Source organism: Zosterops lateralis (genome assembly GCF_965231275.1).
Source record: "Zosterops lateralis genome assembly, chromosome: 9".
Lineage (NCBI taxonomy): Eukaryota > Metazoa > Chordata > Aves > Passeriformes > Zosteropidae > Zosterops > Zosterops lateralis.
Genome location: NC_139769.1, coordinates 19,681,482 through 19,705,611, shown reverse-complemented (window position 1 = coordinate 19,705,611; position 24,130 = coordinate 19,681,482). Strand labels below are relative to the sequence as shown.

The window sequence follows — 24,130 nt, the reverse complement described above, 5'->3', positions numbered from 1 at the left end:
TTTCTGACTGCCATTATGGTAATGTGATCAGTACCTTGACAGATGCTAAGAAGAATAATTTTGCTGATTGACTTTTCTTCAAACCTAAGGCTGTGGGCAATCAAAGAAAATATGAACATCTGGCTGAGCTTTTGATTGCCATGCTCACTGATGTAGTGCACCCAAATAAGCAACAATTAGTACAGCTTGTGTCAAAAGACCCATCAGTTAATTCAAATTAAGTCAGGAAAATTAAATCCAATTGGCATTCATGCATATTTGTATGCAAAGTTTAAATAAGATTCTTCTGCATTACATTATCCTTTATTTACAAGGGAAACACATGCAAAGTTTTGTGGTTTAAGCAAAAGCCTTATTTTCAAAAGCCTTTTGACTTCTTAAAGCTAAACTTCTGGGAACACTTTTGTGTTCTTTTGAAGGACATATTCAATCTAATAAACATAAAAATATGTTGGCTTTCTCAAACTCATATTTCTCACTTCTTAAAAAATTCAAAATTTCGAAAAGTTATTCATAGGCATTTTGTCAGTAGCAATTACAATAATGGAGAACTGATATGTGGGTAAATTTACTATCTAAGATGGTGCCCAAGATAACTACCAGATTGCAGTAAGAAAGAAAAATCTGAAAGCTGAAGACTAATTTCCTCATGTTTTTGCTTGATTCTGGGTGTACAACCCTGGGAATATGTACTTTCTTTAAAAAAAAAAAAATAGCTTTCCTGTTGGGATTCTATTTATGGTAACAGTAAATTAGGTTGCATGAGAACCTGAGATTAAAACTAATCAAAGGCAAAAGACAAGTTGTGTGTCTAATTTTTTAAAGAGAATTTTAGAAAAAAAAATTTACTTAATTCTAGCTCCTTGCAATAAATAAACTTTAGTCATTGTGTGGCAAATATTGTTTCCAAGTTAAGCTGTTAAATTTTTATTAGTAACTTGGGTGTGAAATCTGTTTTTTTATTTAAAAAAAGTGACACTCTGGCTGAGGTGCTATCTGTGCTCAGCTAACTAGAAGTGAAATTTACTGTAATCTCAGCTAAACCTCAGTTATCTTAATCTGACCTGACTCTAAAATCGTGTTATGAAATTCCAGGATTTCTGCAACTCATTCAGATGTGTGACTCTAAAGCCTAATGCAAACCAGTGTATCTCAGACTACAGAGGGGTCACACTGGCATCCCCAGCTGCAGCTTTGCTCATGGGCTGGGGTCACACTGCTCCTGAGTGCCCAGTGTTGTCAGAGCCAGGGAGCTTCAGAGCAGAGCTAGGAATACCTAAAATACTGATAGAGTAGGAGAGGGACGACGTCTACTGATAGAGTAGGAGAGGGGTGGGTGAGTCAGTCCACTGGCCAGGACACACACACTACATTATCAACTGCCACTAATGCAATGAGTGTGGCCAAGCACCTGTTAAAGTCTTTTCTATTTCTTAGGATTCCCTTTGTTTTGATGCCAAGAAATAGGTTTTCCTAATCACTGACTTCCATGAATATTGCAACTCAAACACTCCTGAGAACAATCAGATCAATTAATTACGAAATTATGCTGCCCTCATAAATCAAGACTTAGCCTGTGATCCATAACTTCAAACAGTCTTTTAGCAGCTGTTTTCTTGAAGTTCTTTCCTTTAAAATAACTAATGTCTCTTACACATCCATCTTCTGATTCAGAGGTTAAGAGTTCTTCTACTAGCGTTACCTTTAGAAATATGGTTGATGGAAAATTCCCTAGGTAGTCTAATGATATGGTCCAGTTACTCTCAAGTGCACAGGCCCCTTATAAATGCTACTCAAAAATCAATATCAATCCTTCAGTGCCTTCAAAAGATGTGGAGTAAGGGCCATAATAATGGTGATTGCCTCCAGCAAATAACTGTTCAGTGATTATACTGCAGTGGCCTGGAAGTCCAAATCCCCCTCAATAACTTTCAAAATGGATGCATGCTGGGAAATGTAAAATCATCCCTAGCAGGCAGGTCAGTAGCTGCAGTTTCTAGTCAAGTACCTATTTATTTACTGTGTTGCTCTCTCATTATTGACATAAGGTTTTGGAGAAGAAAGTCTGCCAAAAAAAAGGTAAGCTGTAAAACAGGTCAGCATTTCAGACATGTTCAGCACAGCAAAGGGTACTGTGCACCACAGGAGAATAAGCTGGCAGCCCCCACCCCCTCCACCCCCTTTGCCTGTTTTATTTAGGAATCTGAAAACAGACTAAGGAGAATACCATTTCAAAGACTGTGTTAGGAGGGAAAATCACTGCAAGTGTAAACAACAAAACAGCATTCATAGTTATCACCTCTGATATTTATTCTCTGAGTAAAGCAGCTGCTTGCTTGGAGTCAGGAACAGGGAACAGGAACAACAGCAAAGTTTGAAGTAGTGTGGCACTTACTTTATCACTACAACTCTGAATGCAATGTTATGGCACTTGCCTGGAGTTCAAGTTTCCAGGGTTTGCACATGAGCATAGTGCAGTGTATTGAAAGTTGAGCACAGGCCAGGTGTAGCAGCCATTGCTTTGACTCCACACTCAGCTGCACCACAGGAGTAAGAGACTGGCTACAAGTCACCCAGAGCCCAACTTGCCTTAAGGCATTGCCTTCCCATCTCATTATCTTCTGCATCTTGATACTGAATCAAAACTAGCCAAACAAAATCGTTTGCCAAGACATCAGGGTTTCCTTAAAGTCTGCTCTTTGGTTGAATCCATGCTTGACCCATGTGTTCAATTCACTCTTAAAAATAAAAGACATGACAAAGTTCTCTCTCCAGAGAATTCTGGCAAACGTGTGCTCCATCTTTCTTAAGATAGGAAGGCCTTGACAAACAGAATAGAATACCTTGCTACATTTACACTTCACCCTACCAAAACTTTTAAGTAAAAATACTGGAAAAAAATTTCCATATACATATATAGATCTATTGCCAGGGATGTTACCTGCTACAAGACACAATGAAGTAATGATGTAATAATAATTAAAAAAACCTTTGGAAATTGAAAGATGGTGATGTTTCTGTATGTTAGAAACAGAAGTACAAAATAAAGACTGAAGAAGAACTCCCATCTGTTGTTTTTTTTTTTTTAATCCTGCATTGGATTTAAATTATTTTTATTTCAACCACCTCTCAAATATTCAAGTTTATTTTCTACCAGTATTCCTACCAATTTAACTGTCTTAGCAAGTTCTGGAAAATCAACCTTTTTTGCAAACATGTTGTACCACTATGTTGAGTTCTACAGCTCCATTAACCATAACAAAGTAATTATCATGTGTTTTTCCTGCATATATAATGTAGTGTTTGTATGAATGCCTATTGCAACTGGAAATGTATTGTGCCACCTAGCAGCTGACAGTTCAAGCAGTCCATAAATATTAGAATAGAGAAAAGCTTAGATTTCAGAGCCAGTTTCATTGAAAATTCTCTGAACTGGCCACTCTCTTTGTGCCATCTGTTCTCATAGGACATTCTGGTAGCTGAGAGGGTTTTTGGTTGAAAAACTTTGAGAACAAATGTTATATCCAAATATATCCTCTGCAATAAGCATTAGGTAGTGAAATAAATTAGACTAAGTACCTACCCAGGAGTAAAATTTAGGTTTTATAGGCATGAGTGTTACCAGAGGTATCAAACTCAGGGAACCCATTATGATTTAGACCCTAGTGATATGGCAATAATAAGATACCTTAAGCAAGCTGCTGGCTGAATCAGTCAAGTTAATCTCAACTGTGTGTTAGTGAAGTCATTTTATCCACATAAGTTGATTTTAGTCCATTAAGACAGCCCTTTTACTTCACAGTGAGCATACTCATTACATTTCCCTACATTCATTTGTCTTCATTCGAAGGAGCACTCAACCACCTTGGTGCTTATTGCCATTAACAAGATTGTGGTTTACCTTAATGCAGTATCAAATGAAGTCACAAAGAGTCATGTGAATGATAGCAAGGGAAACTGCATCAGCGTGCACAACGTTACCATGTAGATGAGAAATATAAATGAGGGATGAAATGCAATTTAGGCAAACACTCAGATGGAAAACAAATGTGCCATTGCAGATAAACAATTCCTGAAGCAGCTGTATAGGAGTCCTCTTTCACTTGCAATGGGATTGGAAATCAGAAGAAATCAGAATGTTAAGCAATCAGGAAATAGTAGATATTTTCACTAAAGTTGTTGTATTTCAGTGAAATTGACAAGACAAGCATTATAAAACATAGAGAGTTAACTGCACGAGCATTCTAAAAGCTTGTGTATTAAAGCTTAAAAATTCATTTGGCAAAGAGACTAATAGGCCTAAAAGCTTTCTAGTTCATTTTAACACCTTCTGCTTTTCTCATTAGTACTGGCACTGATGTTCAGTTATTATTGTAGGATCTCATAATATTTACAAACCCTTGGTATTTTTCCTCCTTAGAGACCTCATCTGAATCACTTTTGAATATCCAGCAGATATTCAAGATACTGAGTTCTTAGAAAGATGCAAGACTCTTTAAATACCATGTGAAGCACAGCTACAATCTCTAACTACTGTGTTTAAAAACTAAAACTTTCCTTGAAGACACTGTCTCATATAAGTACCTGCTGCTGGTTTTATCCTCTGATAATGATCAGTTTGTGCTGATCATGGAGGATTAAGGATCCCAAACCAAACTAATCCCACACTGCTGTACAAAGTCCCCATGTTAATGTCTCTAGCACTTATTATGGTCAACATTTCCAGCACTCCTTTTGAGAAAAAAGGTTTTTACAAGTCCTCGGCCTCCAATATTTGAGAAAAAAAACAACTCCTGAGGCCAAAGTGTATGAATGGGAGAGGATGGCTTTGCCTTTTACAGTACTGATCTTACTAAGTTTTAAAACTCAAGGGAATACATTAATTTGACTGAGTACTCCTCACTTCACTAAAGAATCAACTTTTATCAGCATATAAGGTTTGTTCCCCAACTCTTGCATGGAATGAACTCATGGGAGCTGAGCACAGCCAAGAAAGTGCTTTTTTAGAAGCAAAGTGTCACTGTGTAGCAGCATATGGCCTGCTGAGGTCAGATCAGATGCAGATGTGTTTCAGAAATACTTGCAGTTTTCATTTTCTCTAAAATTAAAAATGTCTACAGGATAAGAAACATCTTCATTAAGGATGGGTTCCTATATGTGCTCCTTTGTGTACACCTTAATCTCCTTCTACATTAGCCATAGGGAATTAATAAGATGCTCAAAGTGAATTTCAGTGAACATGCAGAAGCAGCAGGTAGGTCAGAAGAAATCACTCATCTCTCACTGGCATAGCAGTCACATTGTGGATGTGGATACAGAGCTGAGAGGAACAAGAGTGATGCTATCCAAACTCAGAATGCCTCAACCCATCAGCAGAGTCAAACTACAACCCCACCAGCAAGGGTGACCAGCCCCAGCTACAACCACCACAGACTGTAATTTTGTGAGTAAGCAGCAGTCCAGTAAATTATCTATGTCCATGTGTGTTAACCAAGCTCTTATAACCTATATTTCTGATGCTAATACACTTTTTTCCTAACTTTTTTAAAATGGATTAGCTTATGAAGCATCTTTCTTTCTGTTTGAAGAGCTTCTCAACTCCCTTCCCTGCCTGCCCCCTACACCACTTTTCCAGAAATATATTCCCATGTATTCATATTTGCTGTTTTAAACCTGCATTGGGACTATGTAAATCAAATCTAATCTGCTAAATGGCTAATTGTTGAATTAATGGTGTTTTTAGTGTGTATATTTATATGTAGCTGCCTTGCCCAATTCCCTGACCAATGTGTGTCACCAACAGCTAACCCCAGTACTGCCACTGCAGCTGCACCTCCAAAGAATAGTGGCCTATTCTGCTCTCTGAGGAGAAAGGAAAAGCATCATGACATCCTACTCCCCTTGAAATCTCACCAACTCAGGAACAAGTTCATGCAGGACAGTTTGCTCTGATTCTGTCAGTGTTTATACTTAAGGCAAAAAGGGCATGACGCTGATGACTAACGGTACAAGGACACTGACGTATAAAACTCTATCAATTAAAAGGAAACATCTACTTTCATACATACAAGAATATAGTCAGAAATCTGAAAACCCTTTCTTTGTTCTTCCCAAATTAGATTACACATATATCATTATCATCATCATTTTATGGATATGTAGGAAAAGAGCATGAGAAAAGAACATGCATGATTGACCTTCAAATCAAGCCTCAGCTTGACAGCCTAGATCGATGTATTATCCAGACCTCTCTTTCTCATTCTGTTTCAACTGCCAAAAAGAATTTGTTTGTTATAAATAGGAACTCTCCAACAACAAGCGAAAATAAGATACAGGCAGCCACCTTGCAATGTACCTTTTCTCAAAATTCTCTTTGCTTTTTAAAGAACCCCAAGTTTCCAGGCTGCTTGCATGAATAGCACCCGCATCTCTTGGACTGGAGTGTTCATAATGAAGTGAGATCAACTATTTACAATGTTTCCTGGAGGACATAAAGGTGACATAAGTTATAGATTAATGGCTTTTTGTTCTCTGTGTGGGAAGGTCAGAGGAAATCTCAGGTTCCCAGTGGGTCTCATTTCAGAGGGGGTCTCAGTTTCAACAAAAATGTAAACAGATAGAAAATTCCGGACGCAGACTCTATAACTTAACTGCAAAACAAGCAAACAAGTGGTTTACCACCACTTTTTGAAGTCCATTTAGTTCTAATACTGTGTTTTAAAAAAGAATCTTGACTGGAAGATTCTCATAATTTTTCTTTATGGATATAGAATGATCGAGAAATTGTAAAAAAACCCACAACAATCTTAAATTACAGCTTCAGATGGCCAGTATTCTAACAAATGAAATTATTTTTTAACCCAGGGTACCTTCGAAAGCTATAAATGTCACTGAGATTCCCTTGTTGTGAAGACAGGTAAGGAGTGGGTGTCTGAAGTCATTGTTAGGCCCTAACAGACTTGCATTCATTGCAGGTACAGTTTTTGTTGAAGTACATAAGCCTTGGGAAGAGCACATGCTGGGTAGCTGTCCTCAGGCCAGCAGTAATTAGCTCCCCTAAGAATCCTGTAGTCACGAGGTGCCGTTAGCATTAGGAAATGTACTGCACTTTGAAGATGTAAAAGGATTTCAAAGAGCTCATTGGTACCAGATTATCCACTACACTGGGATTTCTGCATTACTGTTTTTCAACTCTTATTATAAAATTATAAATAGAAATTCAGTAAGTAATTTGTAAGTTATTTTTGACAACCTGTTATTGTACTTATTACTCAAAACCCCAAAACATAAGTTTTTACTAGGAATGTCCCTTTTGTGCAAGGAAACAAAAGTTTGCTTTCATTTATTAAGGAGCCTGAAAATCAGTTCATTTTTCTTTTTCCCCTTGTGTACTCCTTAAAAAAAGTTTGTGGTCTGTATAAAAGAACAGAATTCTTAGAAGTAACTTATTTTTTCTTCCCTGATGATACTCCAAAATTCAATGAAAAAAACCCCAACAAATCACAGAAGGATTTTGTCAGCTTTTCATAATAGGAAAACAGAACAGAAATGTAAGCTGCAAAAGGCTTTCTTTTGCTGCAAAAGCTCAAGATTAATATGAAAGTGATAATCAAAAAACCAAGCGAAAGAGGAGTCACATAGACATCAGAAAAAACCTTTTTCTCAAGGAAGGTAATGCAGCTCAGGGACAGGTTGTTCAGTGAGAACACCTCAGAGGTATTTGAGACTCAGGAAAACAAGGCCAGGACTGGATGCACCAAACTCTAGTAACAGCAGTTCAAGTGGGGCCTGGAGTCGATAACTCCCAGAGGACCCTTCCAAGCAAAAGTTACTGAAACTACTGCAGTTACTGAAACTACCCTAGAATCATCTAAGAAAAGAGTTAATAGGATTTTAGTATAAAGGCTAAACATGGAAAACCCCCTAAATATAGAAATAAAGCCAAATATTGAAATTCTAATGCAAAAAGAGCAAAGATTGAAATAAGGAAACATATGCATTCCTCAAAGTCACACTGTAATTCAGGGCTTTTCACTGAGTTGTACATACTAAATGGAAGCCAAGAAGGGACTCACAACTTTTTTCTTTTCAAGTCATCCTAACAGGAATCAGATATATTTAGTCTATCACAGCAAGTGTCTGTGGAAAGATAAAGTGTTTACTAAAAGTTACCCATATCATCTGTCATAAACATGTCATTTTATACAATAGAAATCCTTTAAAGATAAGTACTATCACTTCAACATACTTTTCTTCATATAAGATTTCCCTTCCTAAAATTTCACCTTTGAGACTTCAAAATGTAACAAGAAATTTTCTTTTTTTTTCCTTTGTTCAGCACTGTTTATACTCAGGCATTCAACTCAACATTGAACGCTAGCAGGGTTTGTAACTGGTTGGATAGGCTGCCTGTTCTGCAGGTAAAAAAAGTATATAATAAATATAAATAAATATAATCAATTCCTCTTGAATACTTGAATTAGTGTATTCCCAACAGGCAAGAAACTGATACTTTATTCTATCATCCTGAGAGCACATCTTATTGTAGAAATGCTAAAGAGAGAACCTAGCATGAAACCCAGCTTCCCTTCCTCATAAGTACATGCCTGACCCACTTATAAGATTGTTCTACTTCTTTAATGAATAAATAGATCATGATTCCACTAGTTTCAGATACAGCAAATTCAAGTGACTCAGCTTTAGTTGGGGAAGCTCATACTACAACTGTTCATAATTTTAAAATCTGGAGATTTATGGTTCGTCTTGTGTACCAGCCAATATCAAAGACATCATATCTGTAGCTATAATATTTTTCTTGCACAGAGATTTTAAAATATATTTGAACTGAAACCTCAGAGAAAATGATGTTTAAATCATGGTGATTTCACTATGAAACCAAAAAAAATAAGACCTACATTAACCAGACTCAGAATTCAGTGCCTATATCAATTCCCTCCATGAAACAAATGACCATCTGCTCCACTTGCACATAAGAAATATTATCTTCTCTCTTTGCTGTCCTAATTATCTCCCCTCGCCCCCTCCCTGCTTTAGCTTTAAATTCTTCTCTTCATATAACACTACCCACCTATTTTTAACTCATGTCTTCCAAATTTCCACTTGGCTGCTCACCTCATCAGCATATGGTAAATCTGCTCACTGGTACTGCAGATCTCCTATCTGGGACCATTTATGAACCATCTTGTAGCTGGCACAGTCATTTACATGTCTTAAAGGCATTTACAAAATGTCACCACCTCAGAATATACCCTCATAAGAAGCTGTGACCAGATCCACTTAAAGCTCATGATCTTAAATTTGTTCACGCTGTAGTGGGTCATAATTTCAAAAATTAAAATAAAGCTTGATGCTAAGTCTGGTATTATCATTCTAATCATCCCATTCTGATCTTGATGCTTCCATTTGATCTGGAAATTTTTCTTATATTGAAAAGTAGGTATTTGTGAGATTAGGAAACTATTTAGTATTTATATTTTTCCTCTCCAAAAGAAGAGGAAAAATGCATTTCTACTCTTAATTCCTTCCACTCTTGATTTTTTTTGGAATACTAGATTCCCTCTTTCAGATGGCCAGTGAGAAAAGTGCACCTAATGAGTGTTCTCCTTTTAAGATAAGATGAAGGGATGTTTCTGACCTTAGAGGGTTTTATTGCTGAAGTTTGAGTCTCTAGTGATTATCTTACAGCTGTTCAATACCAATTCTGGGTTTCACATAAATGAGTAAAGTCTTTCTTGTACATAAGCCAAGAAACAATGTAGAGCTGCTCATCTGAGCTTTTCTAATTGTTTTTATACCATCAGGAAAGGAATTCCTGTAGATAGGTTTGTCATAATACCTTGTTGGCAATTTTTTATTTAACAATTGCCTTTTGAAGCTAAGCAAACCCTCGAGAAGAATAAAGCTATGGTGAATACAGTTGCAATGCTAATTAACAAACATGCTAAAAATGAATGTTTTACTTAGAATTTTTTTTAAAAATGTATTGGATATCAAGTAGGCAGGAAATATATGGAAAATCAAGTTTTATTTCCTTGAAAATTTGACAACCTGCATTAGAATAAATTGAGCAGAAATGCTGGGCAGCAAATTAAAGCAAGGGCCTTGTGTGTGCCCCTGGGCATTATTTCTCTGGTGTTGATGTTTACCTCAGCTGCCCTTTGGGTAGACTGCAGAATTTGAATGAATTTATAAACTTCCCAGTAACCTCTAGGCTCTAAAATACTGCAATACAAAGTACTAGCAGCAGTCACCTGGAAGAGATTTACTGATTAGGCAGCCCAAGATAATTATTAAAGACATAGTAGTTTAAATACTGCTGTCTCATATTTGTAAGCAAAAGAAAGGAAGCATTAGCAACAGATGGACTTTGGCATGTTCCGATACTCTGAAAAACGTCAAACCATGTTTATATAAGAAAATAGAAATGCATCTGAGCTTCTCTGCAGAAAAAAAACTATTAGTAAAGTCAAAACATAAATGAAAACAACTGGCTCTGCTACTATATTTTCTCATTATATCTGATATTGTTGTCCTCGAGTATCTAGAAGTGCTAATGTACAATGTTTAAACTAATCCTGGCTCAGAGGTGAGGTCTGAAGGTGGATACAGAGATTTTATTAATCCCCCTCTCTGATTTTAGTCTGCTAATATTAATTCTTTTTCTTTCTCCATCGTGTGATGTTCTTTGGGATGGGCTATAACTAACCCAAATATCACCCAAAAGGAAGCTATAATATAGATGCTTGATTTGATTTGTCTTTATCAAGTTAATTACTTCATCCTGCACTCACTTTCCTTTATTTTTTGCAGTTTCTTGAACCAAGAGAATGAACTGTTATTGGCTAAGGAAAAGAATAAAAAGAAAGGGAGGGGTAGAGAGAGGAGATGGAATCTTCATTTGTCTGCATTTCTCTGAATCTCAACTTCTTCTTTGCATTCAGGTAGATTCAGTGCTAAAAAATCCTCATTAATAAATAAAAGCGACCTTATAACTCTGTATTGCTTTTGGTCCTGAAGAACATCAAAAGACTGTGCAAACCTAAAGTAAAATGCAATCAATTATGCAAGCTCTGGGGATTATTTCACCAAAGCAATTGATTTAACTTCACCACTGCAGCCACTTTTCATTGGAAACATATCAGCTATTTAACAGCACACTCATAAAACAAGGTAACAAATTACCTCAACATTTCCTAGGGAATAACCTTTCAGTCTTTCACTAGAAGAAGACGGGTCAAAAATCACCTTTATTTTTCTTTTCACTTCAGTTCATATGATCTCTACCTATAAGAAATGTATTAGAAAGGAAGGAAATCCAACTGAAGATTTCATAGAGTAGAATGTATAGCTTAGGTTTCAGTAAATTGATAATGGGATCTTTAATGACTGCATACAACAAGGATTAGGGGTTGTCACATCAAACAGCATTTCTATTTAACAGCACGACAAGAAATAGACTTCAGGGAGAAACACGACTCAATTCACAAATGCAGGGTTTCCATCAGTGGAGATATTCTATCCACGTATGATCCCAGAGGGAGTATATGCAGGACTTTGACGACTGACATTTATCTCAACAAAATGGAGAGTTCCGAGCTTGACAAGGGGCACTACCTAAAAAGAGAGACACTGTCTAAGATATCATATCCAAAGTAATTTGTTTATTTCTTTGTCTTGCTATACATTTTTTCTTCTGTCAAATAGGAAAGTGATTCCTTTTCTTCCCTTCTCTTGGGCTAGGGCCACATCTTACTTTCCCTATGTATCTAAAGAGACAACACTCTCTGATGTTGATGCCCTTCAGACACTTCCCATACTAGTAATACGCAAATTATATTTCCTTTTTTTCAAAAGTGCCGAGAAATCTAGAATTGCCATTATCACTCAGCAGGATACTGTGATGTCTTTCACTGTGTTGTTGGTTATGAAAAGCTACATAACATCATACAGAAATGAAATAACTTCATTTTCACCACTGACTCCTTCTTTCTGACATTCTTCAGTATGTGGATCATCTGTCTTGTATTCCCATGATCAGATATTGAAACTTAGCTTTAAAACTAAACTTTTCTCAGAAACCATAATGCCAGAGACTAGAATCTTTGCCATGTCACAGGGTTCTGTCAGAGAAATCCAGTAAGGTGACATCATTCAGGCAAACACAGTTACACAGAGGAGGATAAAAAAGTCCTAATATACCCAGGTGGACAGTAGAGGAGCACTGAGTGCTGAGTAGCAGCTGCCATTCTGATGGCAGTGCTCATTGAGAGCTGCCAATGTTCATGCACTAAGCTGGAAATGCCTGACTCCAGCAATAACAGGCCAGAAACTGCCAAGTGCCAGGAACACAAAGCGCAGACCACCAGCAGCACTCTATAGCTCCTATAATTCCTGAAGATCTGTTTGGAATGGTATTCCTCTTGACCTCTGTTAGCCCATGGGTCTGCCTGACCTCTCTTGCTGCTTGTGTGGAATCAGCTGTACCAGCATGCAGGTGTGAAACAGCATTTCCCTTGCTTGTAAGCAGTCAGAATGAAAAAAAGGGTTATAAATATTGAAATAGATTCCCAGATGCCAGTGTCTCAGGACAGGTGGGAATATGACAGTGCCCAAGTCTGTCTAAAAGCACACAAGGACTGTGCAGGTAACAGCACTTCTCTGAATAAGAATTTTCTCTGGCTTTGGCAACAATTACCCACGGAGGTTATATTTTGTCCCCCTCATATTAGAATTTTTCTCAAATCAGCACTGTTCTAAAGAGGACAATTTAAAGTGTAATTCAATCTTTATTTGAGATGTATTAACATGTATAAAGAACTGCCTTCACTAAAGCAATTTTCAAAGGGTTTTTTGTGTTTTGTTTTCATTTTCTCTCTTTTTTTAGCCAAACCTGTAACACAATACTTTTATTTAATCATCCTCAGAGATTTTTTCATCTTAATTCTTGAAAAACAAAAAAACTTTATTGATGTGTACTCTAGATACCGCATGATCTAAGGAAGAAATTTAGCATTCATGCATGATATTTTTACTTTGCTGATGGTACAAGCAAAAATATATTGTCAGAGTCCAGGGCATCCCTCTCGGTGCCCTGGAGGGTCAGGGACCTTGGCAGAGATGTCTGGGACCCAAGCAAGAGGGTTTGATCCTGGACAGGGGGATGTGGAGCTGGTCCAGGGAGGTTGGAGACCCCCCACGGAGTGCAGGAAGACACTGGCTTTGATTTTAGTCCATGGGAGAGGCTTCCAACACTGAGAGAGAAATACAAACCACAAAGGTGTGAAAACAGTAGCTTGGCATAGCACAGGGGGGAAAATTTTGTAGTTTGGGGGTTCTTAGAATGGAGGTAAATGGGGAACAAGATGGAGGATTTAGGGCGGTGCCGTGGCTTCTTCTTGTTCCCCCTTGGCATCCATCTTCTGCAGTGATGGTGGCACAAAGTAGTTTAAGGGGATTGGGTCAAAGTAGAGATGACCATTTTAGTATAGGTAATAGGCATTGGCACGGAATTGTAAAAAACAGACACGTAATTAACTATGTGTATAAGAGGAGAGCAATCAGCAGTCAGTCACCTTTTGTCCCAGCCACCATTCAGATCTAGGCTGGGTGCGGATGAAATTGTGAGATACAAAATAATAAACAACACAGGAAATCTTGAAAAACAAGACCTTGAAGACTCTGTTTCTTTCTTGTGATGTGGCTCAGGGCTTTCAGAGGCAAAAGACTCTTAACCACCTGAATCTCGGGTGAAAGACCAAACCCAAGAGTATATAAGGTGGCATTTATTTAAGCAGAATAAAAAGTATGACAAACTAGAGAGAGAGTCACTGAAAGACATTTGGCAGCACTGGTTATATCTGAAAATAATCCAGCTGCCATCTTATTTTAGACAGTCACAGGAGTCTGACTGGCTGATCTAAGAAGCTGTCATCAAAGAGATCTGAAAGCTTGATAAAGTACAAGAGAAATCAAGAGAAATCAATTAGAGAAAGAGAAATCAATTTTTCAAACCCAGCCAATTTTCAACTTGGATGCTTGGGGAACACATGTCTTAAAGGCATTTACAGCAGTATAACTGACTGGCATAAAGGAACTAGAAAAGCTAAATTACTCAAGATAATACTGGATTTGTCTATTTGTTCTGTCATCCACTTTGCACACATTAATATTATGTTCACTGTACTTTATTCATTCTATTTTCCTCTTAACAGATAAAATGGACTCAGCACTTCCACTTTTGGATTCTCTTTTTCCTCATTTGCAGACACCGTATTTACAAAATAATTGTTTCCATTTTTTTTCTGCTAAACATCTTCACCTCCCACTACCATTTCTATTTATGTGTATTCAAGTGTCTAAGTTCTTCTGAAAGTCAACAGACTCTTTAAAGAAACGCCCTCATTTATTTTATGGAAAATACCTCTGGATGTACAGTCCAAAAGGCTTAAATCACTTCTAGGACTGAGACAACGCTGCTGCCTCTTGTTTTCCCTATGGCTGTTTCCTTGTGATGAAAATTGTGGTGCCCATGTCTGTAACTCATTTACACAGCTTTGAAAATGTAACCTGAGATCTCCCCTCCATTTCTCAGCTCCAAAGAATTCTCCACCTTCTCATATAATTTCTTTTAAATCCATGACTTCCAATTAAACTTCTACTAAACAAGTTAATAGAAAAAATATATTGCTGCCTTAAAATTACTGAATTTCTCTTTTTGTTTTATGCTCCCTCAAGGAATGTTTTAAAGAGTGTACTTACATACAACATTTTGCAATGGCTTGGGCATGTTGGGTTTTAAAAGTGATCAGATTTCAATTGTCAATAATGACCTTGCAGGACCTCAATAATTACCACAATTCTCACAGGGTGCTTATTAAACTTTTAATGTTCTTCCTCTTATTTAAAAAACTTTATTCCTTTTGCACAAAAAAAATTCTAGATGATTTCAAGAGGACTATTTATGCCTAAAGCTACTTACTGATGATAAAAGAGTAGTACAGTTTGCTCATATTTTATTTTTCCATATTTGCAGCTATTTTATATTCTGCCCTACCTTGCTATGCACTAAATGCCTTGCAGCTTTTAGATGCTTGATGTTATAATTTTTAACAGTTCTTATATTCCTTTCCAGTGACATCAGATGTAATTTTTATCCTTAATTTTCGTGAAATAAGTGTTTTGTTTTTTTCCTTATATCATAATCACCTCTAACATCTCACAGTAAACAGCAGGTGGTTCTAATCAATCTCCTTCCACCCATTACTTATTCCCATGAATGTTGTCTCTTAAGAGTTTTATGGGTTTGGAACTATACATGGTATAAAACTGTCACATAATTTTCATTTCTGATGATCCATTATTACAAGATACCAGATGTACAGTACTTCTTCTTAATTACCATACTTAGGGCTCATGTCACAGAACTAACTGAGATAATCTTTGAGATAATCTTTTATCTGGGTATTTTCTTCCAACACTGGGAGGACACGATACTACATCACCACAAGATACGCTCACACAATATTTAGAAATTGCTTATAGGAAAAGCAATTTGATTCTCTGAGCAGCAAAAAGAAGTCTGCAAAAAATGCTTTTCCCATGCATTCCTCAACCTCCTGCTGTCCATAGGGCTACTCAAGTGCTATGTTTTGAAGAGCTACCTTCTTAAACCAGTGAAAACAAGTTTTTGTCAGGTAGGAAAATAATACACATACAAGAAACTATCTTGCTTAGTCCTGAATGATATTGCATTGTAAATATTGATTCTTCTCCTCTAGATCCTCACATTTTAGAACTAACATTCCAGAGACAGAATAACTTGTCTGTTGGCCAAAAAAAAAAAAAAAATCTTAAAAAATTAGAATTAAGAATTCTTTCAAAAATTTTAAATTTCATTTTTCTCAAAATAATGGACATTTTAGCCAGCATGTCATTTATAGCCTGATTTTCTAAGCCCACGCTGCCTGAATCATACCAGAGAAAGCCCCTTTTCAGAAGGTCTTGTCAGTCTTGACCACCTGGGAAAGAGATGCTCAGCAAGTCCCTGCTGGACTGTACAGCTCACAGGTCATTAGGAATAAAGTATCTCACGATGATCACTTTCTCTTCTAAGAGTTGCAGAATTTTCGTACTAGTTATGGATTTAAAGAAAAAAATAGTTTGAAGCAGATTTAAGAGTTAAAAGCATATTCAGCAGTGCTATTTTTACATTGCCAAGTAAGCATGAAACTCTGCTTTAACTTCTGAGTAAAAGCAGAGAAGAGCTTATCTTCAATGGGAGAGGGAATATCTGTCTCAAGAGACTGCGCTGCTGCATCTAAAGTCATCCAGAAAACACTGTGTGCCAATCAATTCAGTTCCACTGAGTGCTAAAAGGATGAACAGGCAGGTTTATTTTGCAAACTGAGGCTGAACCTGGCAGTTTGGAAGCTTGGCTTCCTTTCCTTGCCAAGTTCTCTCTAGCCTTAGTTAGCCGTGCACTGCTTCACTAGTCCTTACTAGTGTAGTTTTGTCTTACTTTTCATTATTGTTTTGAATGGCACAAATACAGGAGTGCTCACAGTGGAATCTTCTAAGAAAACTTTTGAAATATTTAATTGGTAAAAATAATTCATATTTCATTGTTTGACTTAACATTCAACCTACTGCAAATAAAAGACATCTTTGTTTTCTGCAGAAATATTATGTCAACTATAAAGTCAGTTTGCTCTAACGTGGGACCATACTTTAGGCTTTGCTTTTGTGATCATATTTTCAATGCAACTTTTCTAACAAGATATTTAAATTATAGTTATGTAGTTCCCAATCAGAAATCTGTTTAATTGCAAGAATTCAGGTGAATAGTGAAAGTAGTCCAGAAGCAAAAATTTTAGAATAGCTAGTATAGAAGTCAATTTTAAAATATTTTTTCTTAGAAAGAAAAAAATCACCTATTCAAATAGATTATGATTACCTTCTATTCAACACTCTCAGAGCAAATTTTTCAGGTGCTGTAAATTGACGTGGCTTCACCAAAATCAGTACATTTTGCAAGTCTACAAGCTGGAGTTCTAACCCTTCATTATCCAAGTGACTTCTTAATACAGCCTGGGTATTGTTCTGAACCATGATTTTCCATGTATACAGAGACTCTCAAAATTCAATGGCTTCCAGACATTCTAATAGCTCTAATTTCATGATAGTTCTTCAAAACTGGATCCTAAATTACTCAAAAGTGCAAAATATATCATCTGCATTTTAGAATCTACACACAAAGTTCCACCCTGATTTATATATTTCTTAACTCTACTGCAGATAGCTGAGAGCTAAGTCTGCTCTAGTTTGCACTGATACGGATGATCTCACCAGATCATTCACCTACAGATTCTTCAACAGCTTAAACAAGCACTGTCATGGTTTCTAGCCTTGCAAGAGGAACCATTCTGCTATCATCATCTTCACACTTCACAGTTTTAAGTATTTCTATCTTATGGGAAGTTCTTCACTGCAGCAATAATAGATCTGTATCATTCAATAACACAGACAGTTCAATCCCATGTATCTGAGGCCATCAGTACTGTTTTCCTGGGATAAGGTTTTTGTTCATCACATGCACCAAGAGGTTATGCATAAAGTCTCTAAAGACTGCCTCACAAACCCTCCAAAAAGGGACATGTCTGAGACAAGCCAGAAAATGGGGCACGTTTTTAAAAGCAGGACTGTTGCAGGTAGAGCTGCAGAGGAACTTGCAGTGCTGCTGGCCTGTAGGCAGAGACAGATTGCTCTCATTTAGACAGCTCCTTGGGGCTTTCAAAATTATGCCATGGGCCATTCCACGGGTGTGAGTTATGAGCTGCAACTGTTTGAAGAGCAGCACTGAATTTCACCTCAATGTATAGGTTCTGCAGCCTGATATATATCATGCTGACATGATATCACTTCTTTCCCATCAGAGCTCTGTTGTTCAAATCAGTGAATTCAGAACTTATTCAGGTTAGCATCTGGGGCTAGTCCCTAACTTTCTGGAATTTGGTAAGCATATCTAATATAATTCAGACCAAGTTTTATTCAGATTTCTATGCTGTTATTTCCAACACTTTCTTGTATTTTTATGTTTCAACCACACAGTAAATTACCTATTGTAAAAAAATATATTACTGATGGATTCATTACTTAATTTGCAAAACTGACACTCAATTCCAGCATATGAATATGCAGGACTAAATAGTGAAAAAATATGATGACGAAGAAGTCTTTACCTGACACATTGTGCCAGCCTCATTCTGCATGTTTTAGCTTTTCACTTTGGGTCCCATTTTTTTTTATCATCCCATATTTATTTTTCTTCTTCTTTGTACACTGATCACTCACAGTTTTTCTTTCATACAGAATGATATTGCAGTCATATTTTCCTTCGAACCGTTGCCATTGGAATAAGTGATGGTGATTTCTCTTATTAGAGCATGTTACAGTAAATAGTAGAAAACACCAAATAATGAACCCAAGGAACAAACAAGTTACCATCAGGTAACTTTTCTTCTGATTCAAAAAGTCCCTTCAGATAACATTGGAAGTGTGTAAAGATTTCTCCAGGTGGCCTTCAAGTCATTAAAAAAATGAACCAATTATTTCTTCTAGCAATATACCTTTGTTAAGGATAAAATACATTCTAATTTGATACAAATCTTCAGTCAAAGAGAGATGCTGCAAGGCATTTTGGACAACAGCAGTCACTGTTCCACAGACCCTTGCTAAATACAGACTTGGCACCCAGGTTTCCCCAAATGAAAAAACAAAGGAGCTGCATTCTTCTGTATCTTGGCCTGCAGAGTGAGGAGTCCTAAGAGAATGATGAGAGACTCAGAGGCAAAGCCTAATCCTTCAGGGGAATCAGTGAAAGACAGGCTGCACTGAGTACCATATTCCCAATCACCTCCCAAAAGGCCTTCCAGGAAAAAGATCACTGTGGCAGTGAATGTTTTTGCACAGGCACCACCGATATAGTGCAGAAATGTTCACATTCTGTAGCTTACTCCAAATCCCTAACAAATTTGGTCCTGCAACTGTCCAATCCTCCATCACTCTTGCAAAAAAAAGCCCACATTTCCATTCCTGGTTTTAAACAGCCTTAGAACTGTGTATTCAGGGAGGCAAAAATCAAGACTTGGACTGTGCAAAGACAAGAAAGATCTTTTGCATCTTTCACCACTGTCAATCGGTCACAGCCAGCAAAAAGAGGAAGTCTCAAATCCATCACTGCGTTTCAAAGAGGTTTGTTTCCTCTCCCAATTTTTCCAGTTTCACAGGGCTTTGAAAAAGCAAACCCATACTTTGAGTTCCCATGTTGTCTGCAGAAACTGAAAAGCCTGAAACACAACACCAGGTCTTTATATTCCAGGACATTTGGTTTGTGGGACGTATTACAAGCCAGTTGCAATATTTTTCAGTATCTTGTCTCACTTTTTTGCTTCATTTCACATGGTACTTCACTAGGCATTACATCAGCTTTTTTCTCCTTTTCTTCTTTTGCAGTTCGGGAATCTGAGATAAAGCTAATTCAGAACATGCTCAGCTATCAGCATTGACTTTATTAAGTTTTATGTAGGCAACTTGAAATTACTGCTATTATTATAAATTATTTCTTCTGCTTTACTTTTTATGGAAGTATTGTAATTACTTTACTGTCAAATCAGCTAATAGATTAATATACCAGAGTAAGACTACACCAAATTTTACAAAACTAATAATTCGTGGACATGGTGTAATATTATCTGGCTTCTGTGGAATTTTGTTAGCTGTTAAATTTTTGCTATCAAGACCATAAATGATAAATGTTCCTTCCCCATTCCTACCCAAAACAGAAGTTTATGTTTCAATTATTGTGACTGGTTCTCACCAGCACAATAAGAAGTTTCCCCTCCAAAATAATAATTCATTGAAATTAAAAGTTAACTAATACTTGCAAAAGCCTATAATTGATAAATTTAAAATAGTAAAAATACAGTTCAGTATGCCAAATAGATTCAAGCACATGGAAGCACTGGAAGACTCTTTTATTGTTCCCATTTCTTCAATTTCAGTATAAAAAAACTGGAATCTGAAGTAGGACTAGAGCAAAACCACTTTGAGTGTACCTTAATACCTCTCAAAGAAATTTTGTCAGACACAACTTGTTAGTCAGTGCCCTCTCCTCGCAAATCAATAATAGAGTTGGCAGTATTCAAAGCACAAAAGGACTGGAAATTGGCTTTCTTGGCAAAAATATTCCTCTGAATCAGCCCTCAGCATCTCTTTTCAAGACAATGCTCCTTTGCTTCAAATACTGTATTCTGCCACTTCCAGAGCAGTGGTGCTCTGCTCAATCCATCTCCTGCCACAGCATGCATTCAACTCCCACAGCTTCATTAGAACAAGATTTCCTTTTATTCATGTTATAAAATGACTAATTTCCTTTTTCAGGATTTAAATACACTTTTTGTGACAAATACTAATTTGTAGACTACATGCTAAGCTTAATGATTTTGATTTCTTCATTTTCATGTTAGAGTCTGCTTCTCAGTTTCTGGAACAGAGTGGATGTATGAATCTTATTGAATCCAAGTAAAGCTTATTTGGCTCTGAAAAGCAGGCAAGGTGAGCTGGAGCCTTCATCCATCACTAATTAACTCCAGAAAGCTGTTAAATAACTAGATTGCAATATTTAGTTTAGACATAAATAAACCTTTGCATTTCTCATTAGAAAGCACTCTCTATTCTTTTACCCTTCAAAGAAATTTGTCACTGATTTTGAAATTTGTCATACTTCTCTATATAATCACTTCCTTTGGCAACTATCCTGTTGTTATTTCATTGGTATGAACCTATTGGCCTGCTGTTCAGCCACCTTTTCTGACCCAGGTGAAGCTAATTTTTTTAATCTGCTGAGACTTAAGCAGGTAATTACAGAAACTATATTTACAACACAGTGGATTACCTGTTTCTTCCCCTTTTCTTGAATTCCATTCCTAGACACAGTCTTCTACTTCTCATCCCTTCTCCCCACCTCAAGGGAGGCTGTGGTTAAGCTGTGGAGAGAATTGGCAGAGAATTTCAGGAGGTGGCCTGGCATTGGTCAGGAAGACCACAATGTACACAAGGCCTCTCCAGGAAAGTTCTGTGCAGCTTTGCAGGACACAAGTCACTTCTAACTTGCATTTCAATTGCTTGGGTTAAAAACAATACCTTCTTTCCCTTGCAAGGTCATAGTGTTTTAAGCAGCTGTGATTTAGATCTAAAAGCTGTTATAATTTCTTCTTGCTTGAGAGTCCAAAGACACACGGGCAGTTAATTTGGGTGACAAATTCAGATGGTGCAGATTTCAGATTCTATACATCTTGTCAGCAGTCTCCCTCGTTCTGGTTCAATAGAAGTTCACATGAGATTTCAGCCTTTTTACAATTTATGTTTCACTGCATCCCTCCTGTGGACCCTGTAAGCTCTGCCAACCCCAAGAATTTCTGTTAATGAGACAGACAATTCATCTGCCATCCCATCCTGCTCAGTCCTTTAGCTTCTCAACTGCAAATAAGAATGAAAATTATTCCTAAGCATTCTGCTTGACAGAGAGTAGGGGTTTTGAGAGATATGAGAATGTACCAAGGCTTTTTTAGGAAACAGTAAGCCTTTCCACCTAATATTTGGCAGGATTATCTTTCTCACCTCTCAAAAGGTCAAGATTTCCAAAGAATATAATTTTCTTTTTCACTAAATCTTTGTGTCCTCAAAGGAAAACAACTCTACACTTATAGTTTTAATTGCTAATCTTTGTCACAACTCGTTATCCAGAAGAAACAAAGGATTGAATTTTCTATGTAGGTGAAAGGAACCACTAAATTCCTATCAGTGCCAATGGCAGAAGATCAAGGTTTGAGGCCCAGCACTCCACAATCATTGTAAATTCAGCTGTCTAGTGGAATCCACACTGAGACACAAGATAGGTGCTAAGCTTTCAGGGTTCTTTCCTGAGAAAGGAACAGCATTCCTAAACTAGAAACATACCTTATCTTGTAGTTATATATTAAATACTGGGGAAAGGGCAGGGAATATCATAGCTTACAGTTAGGTGCCTATATCCAGGTCTCTGCAGTTTAAAAAAAAGAGTGCCACCAAAGTGTGATCAATAGATTAACAGCCTGACCATCAAGGCCATCATGTCCAATTGTAAGGATGCTTAATTCAAAACCGATTCTTCAGCCTAGCCAGTAGGAATTTCATTTCCTAAAAAGGAAATCAAAATGTCCTGGGCTTAAAAACAGATTAAGTGATAGATTTTGACCCAGCTGCACTACAACGCCACTTCTGCTGCATGCAAAGCGTTTGAACAGCTGTATGGTCCAGGCCTTGATGGTTCTGGGGCTGAAAGTGTTGATACACTAAATTAGTTGCCTGTTGCCTACCTTGACTTCCAACCAGCCCAAATTTCCCACTTTTTTGAGCTGCATGTGTCATCTGGAATGGGATGGAGCCATTTCTTTCCACCTTAGTCTTCCTAACCAGACACAGGTTATTCTGAAGTAAAGCAAATCTCTCTCATAGCATGCCTACAAAATTACATGCATAATTACTCATTCTGACATATCTTTTATCAGTGAGTATCCATTCTTTCATTGACTAGTAGCGTTGCTAAAAATTATGTACTGAATATGCACCATTAACAGCCTGGGAAGAAGCTCCTCTTTGCATAATTTTTGAACATCAGTTGGTTACAAAACTTTTTTTTTTTCCCCATTCAACCTTGAGCAGAGTTAGAACTTGTTAGTTGACTTGGCAATAGAAGCATTCAGGTGGTAGGAAAGAGAAATTACCAAATTCCAGTTGAAATTGCTTTGGTAGAGTGTGTTCTCAGGAGGATTTATATACAAAGCAAAGATTGATAGTATTTACATTTTGATGTAGTTGAATGTTTTGAAAAATCAGTCAGTATGATAAATGTGAGTTTCTTATTATCTACTATAATTTTATCCAGCTGTCTTTTGCCAGAATACACCACTGACTGACTAAACATGTTTTTTAACTTATTCTGGTAAAATAAATAGGAAGGAAATTAGGTATGATTTTTTTTTCAAAAACTCATTGCAAAAATAATCAACAGAAAAATTGTCATGCATAGCTAATTCTACAGAAGGATCTATGATATTACTCTGTATGTATCAGAGAGTTAAACTAACTTTTTACAAGCAAAACAGAGCAATACTGTTACTTCAGAAAGTCTTTGGATCTTTTAATAAAACCAGCTTGAAGCTATATTGGGATAACTTGCATCTGGCCTTTATTATCAGAGTATTTAATTTTTAAAAGTCCATATGCGATCATTTCCTGGCTTGGGACATACATATTGAATTTTATTGTAGAGATTTTACTGTTTAAGTTTTCACTTTGACTGATATAAAACAATTACAAGTAAGCTGGTTTAGGTTTGGGAGGGTTTTTTGGGGGGGAGAGGGTGTTGTTGTTATTGTTTTGGATGGGTTTTGTGTGTCTGAGAAGAGGCAAGGAAGAAAAGTTGCTCTTTTCAATGGACTTGAGAAAAAGTCCTTGTGACAAGCTCAACTACACCTAAGCAGTTCTTGACGGATACTTGCCTAGTGTGTTCTTCACCATCCCCACTGATGGGGGCTACACAGCCTTCCTAGGAAATGTCCTGCAGTGTTAAGGATCCTTATAGCTGAGAAACTAATCTTAATATCTAAAATTTTCATGCTGTAGTTGCCAGTCTTTTCTCTTACACACAATGAATATGGAGATCAATGTGGTCTCTTCCTCTTTTCAGCAATCTTTAACATTTGAAGACTATTACTAAGTCTGTTCTCAGTGAGGATCCATTTAAAAAAAACCAACAAAACCTAAATTTATCTCAGGTCCTGTGTTTATGCCACCATCAAGTCACCTTGGATAACTCTACTGTCCTTTCCTGGCTCAGCTGTGAAGGGAAATAACATAAAACCAGTTGAAGTTAAAAGCAAGGGCTCTTACAAGACAGACAAGGTAAAAGCCATCTCATGGCTTTCAGGAGTCAGCTGGCAGGAAATAATTCTGATGGTTTCAGTACAGCAGCTCTGTATTAGCTTGTCTAAACAAAACAACCTAAGGCTTG

General features: G+C 37.0%; 1 long non-coding RNA gene across 3 annotated transcripts in view; it reads right to left on the bottom strand.

Moving 5' to 3' along the window:
* Positions 1-24,130, bottom strand: part of LOC310912938 — a 96,983-nt gene that overhangs the window by 26,718 nt on the left and 46,135 nt on the right. Inside the window, exons 3-4 of one of the 3 annotated variants that reach the window (XR_014590747.1) lie at positions 20,972-21,062; positions 19,459-19,539 (exon numbers count right to left, since the gene is read on the bottom strand). The exons of 1 other annotated variant lie outside the window; for it this stretch is intronic. This is a non-coding gene — a long non-coding RNA (uncharacterized lncRNA). The remainder of the gene's footprint in view (positions 1-19,458; positions 19,540-20,971; positions 21,063-24,130) is intronic. One more of the 3 variants, XR_014590748.1, reaches the window with a different exon arrangement.